Raw genomic sequence first — 9,728 nt, 5'->3', positions numbered from 1 at the left:
TGGACTTGATAAAGGATATTATAATAATTATGTAAGTTTTAAAAAATGAAAATGTGAAAAATATTGCAGTATTTCTGTAAAAAAGTAGTATTATATTATATTATTATAATAATTAATTATATATATTATAAAATTTATAACATAATCGATTTTGATAATCCATTGATTATCTTATAAAATTTTTAACATATTACATATCAAACAATATCGTAATTTATTATGTTATAAAATTTATAATTAATTATTTTATTTTTATTAATAATATAAATATATATAATATTTTTTATTATAATATATAGTGTTATTTTATGTGTATAAAAAATAAGGATAATTTTGACTTTTTGATAATAAAATATAATTTTTTTTAACTTTCTTGACTTTTCTTCAATTAATTGAGAGGAGTGATTTTATTCTCCCTCCACAAATCTTTGTTTTTTTCTCCTTGCATTTGAATAGATACGAAATAACAAATCTTTACTTTTCTATCCGAGGGAAATAAAGAAATAATAAAATAAATATAGGATATTTTAGGAATAGATCTCAATTCTCTTATAATTAAGTATGTTATATATATATATATATATATAATAAAAAAAATTACCATCAAAATCTATATACATAAACTCTGTATATATCAAAACTTGATCTATCTGTAATCACGAAACTTCTATCAACCTTCAGCTTTACAATTTAAAGATTGTCTTGTCAAAATTACATAAAAACAACTTTAAATAACTAATGTAATTCCTAAAATATCGTTAATAACAATTAGTATAATTTTTATAGTTTTTGTAGTTTGTTTTATATTTTTTCTCTATCAGTTGATTAGCTTATTTAAGGATGTCTTAAATCTATGTAAAAGGTTGAATGCGAAACAAGTTTTTAATATGTTAAGTTAAACTTTTAAAAATGTATAAGATAAAACTTAATACATATATACAACTTTTAGACTTTTAGTCATATAATAAGCTATTTGGAATGTACCAATTTGCATATATAGATGAATTTAAGTATAGTATTGTAGGTATTTTTTGTATTATATATTATTTATTTAAAGTAAGATTTCTATTAGATCAAATTTATCTAATAGAAACAAAACCCTACACTGATATGTGCCATTGTGTGAAAGGAAAAATAATCTCATACCTGTCAACTTGCAAGAAAATTGTTAGAAAAATTTTGTGGTTTGTGAATTTAATTCTTTTTTTTATGAAGCACTTGACAACATATTTAATTTAATTTTTATTATGTTCTATTTCTTATACATTCTACTATTTTTCTCTTTTTTACCATTTAAAGATACATGTTTTTTTCATGCAAGAGTCCGATTGAAGGGAATGTTATGCAAAAAATAATTCCATTTAATTCAAAAGTAAAAAGATGAAATAAGCCGGTATTACAGTTAAAAATTAAAACATTAAATATATGACACAATTAGAATATACTAACAATACATAAAATACCATTATTCAGTCACATATTTGACTTATAAAATAAGAATGCTGACTTTTGTAGTAATTCTTTTAAAATATATATATATATATATATATATATATATATAAAGTGGTTTGTAAATGTAATTAGCTTACGGAGCAATCATATTTAAAGTATATCTTAATAAAAGTTATAATATGAAAATTAAAAAAATTAATTCAATTTTTAATGTATCGATGATATAAAATATTTCATATTATTAATTGATTAAAAAATATAATGAATATAAATTTAAAGTAATTATTACACAAGTTAATGATATATTTATATAGTAATTCATAATAAAAAATATTATAGTATTCTACACGTATAATATGTTTAAACTAAATTATTAAGATAAATTGTCCAATCCAAGGAGTGTTCAACAATTCAATTTGAGTTGACTGATTAGATCACTCAATCCAAACTAACAAACATTATCTTTATTTGTTTGAGTATTGAATTTATATTTTACAATCCAATCATCCAACACTTGATTACTCATATTTTTATTTATTTATTTGATTTATATTATCTGCTTCCCTTTATCATTATTTTATTTATTTTATATTTTCTATAAGTTCTATGCTTATAGTTTAAATGTTTTTGAGTGTTGCATTTAATTTGGATTATTGTAAAAACATTTATTAAAATTTTTGGGTTTTAAAAAAAAATATTGTACATTAGACCGAAAATTCAAATCAAACTGTTTTTTTTATTTGGTTCGAGGTTAATGACAATATTTTGTCAAAAATAAAGTAAACTAATTCTAACAATTTTGAAAGGTTGATTTCTATTTTCTTTTAAAATCAAATTTAATAAGATTAATGATAATAAATTCAAGTTTTTACAGAAGGTGAATATTCTATATTTATATATTCTGATAGTAAAAAAATATTTATGCATAAGATTCTAATATTTTGTTTGGTTGAGGAAGGAGAAAGATGGAAAATAAATAATGTATTGCTTGATTCAATAAAAAATAGAAAAATAAAATAAAATAGTGAAACTCGTTTTATTATTTATTACATACTTTTACTTATTTTTCTATTTTTTTTATTAAATAAATAAAATTATAATTGAAAAGTATGCATTTTTACTATGCTAAATATTTTTTTTTTCTGGTTTTCTTTTCTACTTGCTTATTTTTCCAATCTAGGCATAAATGATTTAATCTGCTTTTAACAAAATAATAATTTAAGAGTGCAATTATTGCATGGTTACAGTGATAAATTTAATGGTTTTGATAGTCCAAAAGTTTGTACAATAATTGTTTCACCTTTTCTGAATTGGATTGTTCCTGTAAGGTTCACTCATTGTTTTTGTTTTTACAAAGTAAATAATACACTTTTTTTTATGATAATGAATTAACAAAAATTTATTTAATAGAAATTATAGAAAAAAAGCAATAATAAGAAAATTGTTTGTGCGAGTTAAAAAGACTGTCTTTCTGAACTTTAGTATATTAAAAATATATTTTTAAAATTGAAATTAAGCAAGTACTGAATTCGGATTATAAAATTATTTAAAAAATATAATAGTACGATTGAATTCATATTAATCTAGATCACGTTAAAAAATAAATTTCCTTGAGTAACAATGTTGTGCAACAAATTTATTTTATTTTATTACGATATTTTATAGAATGATTAACATATTTTTTCTTAAGATAATTAATAATTCTTTTCAGTCTCTTTCATGAATAAGATTTGCTTTTGTTCTTAAGCAAGAAAAGTAGCTTTCTCATATTTCAATTTCACTAAATGACATGAAAAAAAACATGCATGGTAAGTTTAGAAAAGTTTTTAAACTTTAAGTGTCTATCAATTTTCTTTGTAATTTGAGTGTATGAAATCAACTTTCTATTTTATATTTTTTTATTTTGAATTTATTTTTAAATAAAACTTTCATCATTATGAAATCTTTTATAAATAATAATATAAATAATCTGTTCGTAAATCCGAAAATATTTGAGAAAGAATCAGAATCAAAGAAAATAAGTACATACTCTTATGTGATTTTTTTTTATTTTGCATTCTCTTAAATTTAAGAGATGATATTATTTTCTTACTATATTTAAAGTATTATGTTGGAATTTCTTTAACTTGGTATTTACTTGCCATTATGCGCTCTTTGTCAAGCATCTTTTATGATAAAATTTGTATCGCAATTCCAATCTTTTTTAACTTTTTTATTTTATAGACTAATTATAAATTAAAACAATCTTGTGATAGTTCATCCATAAGTTTAGTATCTATTTTTTTCAATTTCGATTTTAAGATTAGATACTATTTCATTATTTCAATATCTAAGACTATGTGTTTAAAAAAAATATTTGTTTGGTGAATGAAATATTCACCTTTTAAGCTAACTTATATTAATTTATATATTCTATACTGTGATTATTTAAAAAAAAATGAGAGACATATCATGCACGTGACATTTTCCTTTGACAGGGAATGAAGGTGAAATACTTAGATTCTGCATACTTGTTTTTAAGTTAATTATTCAATCATGTCAAAATAAATACTTTGCTAATATCTGATACATATTTACCCTTAATATCATTTATCACATTGAACCCTTTAGCTGACTGGTTGTTTGCATCTTTCATACAAAAGCATACCAAATAATTGGTGTTTTCTCTTACACCGACTTTCACCAAATTATCGTTCAATGAATAAATCGTTTTTGTATAAAGCTCTATCCCTGTTGTCAGGTAGTGTTTGATATACTTGTTTGTACAATTGCATGCTGTCGTAAATATCTGCAGAAAAATTATTTTAAAGAAACTGGTCTATGTCATTAACATAAATAATAATTTTTTTAAATGTTTTTATTATATTAAAAACTTAAATATATGATAATCATATATTTATCTAGCATTTTTAATATTTAATATCTTGATTTACACAAAACTGAAATCTGTTAATAAAATGATACTGTACAATGATACAGCTAACACATTTAAAAGAATTTGTAATTAAAAACAATTACAGAAATATTTTATGGGACATAAGCATGGTAAATCATAGTGTGCATTCTTCGTGTAGATTGAAAATAATTTTTCATCCAATTAATTAAGACACCTTGTTGTAAATATGTTTTTCAACAATTATCATAAATATTAAATTAAAAATTAAAAATAAGTTATATTTTTAATAAAGTTAAACTAGAATCTTAGGTTGAGTTTAGATTGAGTTGGGGATTTGAGGGAGTAGACTTATAGTGGTGATTTGAGAGGGAAGTATAAAAAAAATGAGGTTGTTTGGATTAAGGTAGGTTAAAGTGGATTTGTGAGAAAAATTTATAAAAGTTTGTGAATGATCATATGGTTGTGAGAAGATTTTTAATTTTTTTAAACTGTATAAAAGATAAGTTGACAAATTTACTCTTATTTTTAAAATATTTTAATAATAAAATATGAGATATTTTTTATAAATTTGAGTTAAATAAAATTATTTTGAAATGTCATTAAATAATTTCAAAAAAAAATTTACAAATTACTTAACATATGAAAAATTATCATAAAAATAAAATTTTCCCTTATAAAGTTAAGAAAGTAATAAATTTTAAAAACTTTTATTTTAACTTAAAATAAATTTTGATGTAAAAAACATAATTTTATTTTTATTTTTTCGTAGTTTTATATTTATATTACTAATTTATTTTCTTTTACTATTATAATATAAATACATTTACGTTCCTGTGTATCCGCATTTTTTATTTTTATATAATTATATTTAATAGTAAAATTGAATAAACAATATTATTATTCACACATTACATTTATATTATTAGTAAAAGTGAAAAAAAAAATACAAAACAATTATTAGTGTATAGTAATGCTCTTATACCTTTAGAGCAAATATTATTCACCTTTTCCACTCTCTTCTTCAATTTTAGAATAGAGTTCCTTTGAACTAAAAGTTTGGTCTTCTCACATTCCCCAACATGATTACAAAATAATAATCTCAAAATATGTAGGAACACACAATTCTCAAATTATTATTCATACATTACACTTATATTTATTAAAAATTTTTAAGTGTTTGGAAAAGACTTTAGAGTTTGAAAATTTGAAAATTTAAAATTTAAAATTTTTGAAAATATAAAATTTAAAATTTTAAAAAAATAAGAAATGACACAATGTACATATTAATGAAATAAAATAAATATTGATATAAGGATAAGATACGAAAAAAATTGAGAGAAGTTAAAGAGTCCCCTTTATATATAGGTATAGATATATTAAAAAAAATTCTCTGTAAATATTTTTAAGTATATGTATTTTTTTCTAATTTAATCTTATATCAATATTTTATTTTATTATTATTTTTTGTATTTTTTTCTGTAGTTAATAGAGTAGTTATTAGTTTTTTAATATTTTAATAAAATATCTATAAAAATAATTGATAGAGTAGTTACATAAAAAAAAATTGAATTCAAATAAATTATTTGATAGGGTAGTTACAGAACAATTTTTTTGAATTTAAACAAAATAATTAAAAAAAACAGTTAATAAGTAATTATGAAACATTTTTTAAAATTTAAATAAAATAATTAAGAGGAGTTGATAGAGGAGTTGAGAGATAAAAATTTTAAATTTTTAAATTTTAATATAAATTGTAAGGGTTTGCATATATGTTCTATGTGTTCGCTTTGTGAAAAGCAAGAGGAATCTATTCAACATTTTTTGAATGTTCTAACGCATTGCATATTTGGAGTTGGGTACGACAAATTTTTCTTACTTCTCATTTCTCTAATAAGGATGATCTACTTTCTTTTATTAAGAGTGATGGTAGTCCTTTGGTTAAATTGATTAAGCTTGCGGTGATAACCTTTTCTATATGGATGATATGGCGTATGAGGAATTATGCTAGATTTCAGGATAAGATTGGGGTTTCTAAGGCTATTTCGATAGTTAAAGATTTAACTTGTCTAGTGGGAAATTCGTCTAAAGCTTCAATGAAGAATGATATGTTGGACTTCAACGTGATTAAGTTTTTCGGTATTAAGACTCGTAGTGGTAAAGTTCTTCGTCCTCTTCCTATTAAATGAGAATTTTCTTCACCAGGCTGGGTCAAAATTAATACTGATGGGGCTGCTAGGGGTATCCTGGTCTTGCTACTTGTGGAGGTATTTTTCGTGGGAGTATGGGAGAATTTATTGGTGCTTTTTCAGCGTTTCTTGAAGTTCAAACTGCTTTGGTTGCTGAATTTTATGGAGTTATACATGCTATGGAGGAAGCTCAAAAAATGGGACTTACTAATGTCTGGCTTGAATGTGATTCTGCCTTGGTTTGTGCTGTGTTTACTGCTAGGACTAATGTTCCGTGGATGCTTCAGAATCGATGGAATACTTGTCTTAATTTTTGTGGGACAATCAGGTTTAGGGTAACTTATATTTTTCGTGAAGGGAATGCGTGTGCTGATAAGTTGGCTAATTTAGGATTTATTCATAGAGAATCTTTTCATTGGTATAATAGACTCCCAGCTAGTCTGTTTTTAGAATTCTTTATGAATAGGTATAATCTACCTATGTATCGTTTGTGTTAACATATGAGTTTTGGTCTAGTCTCCCCATATTTTTGTATTTTCTTTCTTTTTTCTTTTTTTAATAATATTTTTTTTTAATTTAAAAAAAAAGAAAAAAAAGGCTTGAATAAAATCAGAATTAAAAGCATAATTAGATAAAAGAAAATCAACAGAAACAGAAAAAATGGAAAGAGAGAAACGAAAACTAACATTTTATATTCACATCAGAATTTTTAGTGTTCAGTATATCCTTCTCTCGAAACTTCCTAATGCGTCTCCCCTTTTCTTCCTAATCCCTCCTTTCTCATATACTAACCCCTCTCACTTCCACATAGACAGTTTTATCGGGTACGTTTTTTTCTCTTTCAATTTTTTATTCAATGAACAAAGCCCTACAATTCTTATTTGTTTGTTTTTCTTTAATAGTTCTATTTGTTTGTGTTTTGTGTGAGCACAATAAAAAATAAAACTAAAATCAGACATTGCATTTTCATATTCTACTTTATAATTGAAAAACAACGGTTTCGTGGCTTTGGAACGACGAAAGTACAACTTCTGGTAATTTAAATATGAAAATAGAAAGTTTGAGATATAAAATTTAAATTGTTCATGACAAATAAAATAAGATGAAAAACAACACTTACTGATTGGTTTCGTGGTTCTGGAACGGAAGTGGTTCGAAGTGGTTCTGGAACAAAAGTGCGATTTCTTCTAGAAAGTTTGATGGGATAAAAGTGAAGATGAACGGGATAAAAAGATGCAATTGATAAAAGTGAAGATGATCTGGAAAAAAATATGATAGAAAGTTTGATGGGATAAAAGTGAAGATGAACGGGATAAAAAGATGCAATTGATAAAAGTGAAGATGATCTGGAGAAAAATATGATAGAAAGTTTGATGGGATAAAAGTGAAGATCAACGGGATAAAAAGATGCAATTGTACAATGTTCCTGAACAAATTTCACTTTACAAATATTTAGTTTTAAATTTAAACTCTTTGAAATATAAAATTTAAACTTTTCACAAAATAACAAATAAAATAAGATATAAAGATAAAGATAAAATTTAAATAAAATAAGATGGTAGCTAAGAGGGAATCCCCTTTATATATAGGTATAGATTATATAAATATATTTATTTTATTATTATATTATATTATTATAATAATTAATTATATATATTATAAAATTTATAACACAGTTGATTAAGTTTAATATATAATCTCTTATGTTACAAATTTGTATAACATAATCGATTTTGATAATCCATTGATTATCTTATAAAATTTGTAACATATTACATATCAAACAATAACGTAATTTTCGTTATATGTTATAAAATTTATAATTAATTATTTTATTTTTATTAATAATATATATATATATATATATAATATCTTTTATTGTAATATATATAGTGTTATTTTATATGTATATAAAAAAAAGGATAATTTTGACTTTTTGACAATAAAATGTAATTTTTTTCAATTTTCCTAACTTTTATTCGACTAATAGAGAGTAGTGATTTTATTCTCCTCCCATAAATCTTTGTTTTTCTCGCCTTGCATTTAATAGATACAAACGTAACAAATATTTACCTTTCTATTTGAGTGATGGATCCAAACTAAGCATAAAAGTATAATTGTCACTCAAACTGTTAGTTCTTTTTTATTAATAAAGAAAAAAATAAAATAAATATAAAATATTTTAAGGATATACCTCAATCCTCTTATAATTAAGCATGTTATGTATATATATAATATAAAAAAAAACTATCATCAAAATCTATATACATAATATATATATAAACTTGGTCTATCTGTCATTACGAAACTTCTATCAACCTTCACCTTTATAATTAAAGATTGTCATCACTTCAATTGTGAAAATTACATAAAAAAAATAACTTTAAATAATTAATGTAATTCCTAAAACATTGTTAATAATAATTAGTATAAACTTTATAGTTTCTGTAGTTTGTTTTATATTTTTTTCTCTCAGTTGATTAGCTTATTTAAGGATATCTTAAATCTATGTAAAAGGTTGAATGCGAAACAAGGTTTTAAGTATGTTAAGTTAAACTTCTAAAAATGTATAAGATGAAACTTAATATATATAACTTTTAGACTTTTAGTCATATAATAAGCTATTTTGAATGTACGAATTTGCATATATAGATAAATTTAAGTATAGTATTGTAGGTATTTTTTGTATTATATATTATTTATTTAAATTAAGATTTTTATTAGATCAAATTTATCTAATATAAACAAAACCCTACAATGATATGTGCCATCATTGTGTGAAAGGAAAAATAATCTCATACGTCAACTTGCAAGAAAAATGTTAGAAAAATTTTGTGGTTTGAGAATTTAATCCTTTTTTTATGAAGTACTTGACAACATATTTAATTTAAATTTTATTATGTTCTATTTTTTATACATTCTACTATTTCTCTTTTTTACCATTTAAAGATACATGTTTTTTTTTTATGCAAGAGTCCGATTGAAGGGAATGCAAAAATAGTTCCATTTAATTCAAAAGTAAAAAGATGAAATAAGCCGGTATTACAGTTACAAATTAAAACATTAAGATATTTAACACAATTAAAATATACTAACAATACATAAAATACCATTATTCAGACACATATTTGACTTATAAAATAAGAATGCTGACTTTTGTAGTAATTATTAGGGGATTTCCCTCTTAACTATCA

This window comes from Phaseolus vulgaris, chromosome 8 (assembly GCF_000499845.2).
Source record: "Phaseolus vulgaris cultivar G19833 chromosome 8, P. vulgaris v2.0, whole genome shotgun sequence".
Classification (NCBI taxonomy): Eukaryota; Viridiplantae; Streptophyta; class Magnoliopsida; order Fabales; family Fabaceae; genus Phaseolus; species Phaseolus vulgaris.
This window is presented reverse-complemented; position numbering follows the sequence as displayed.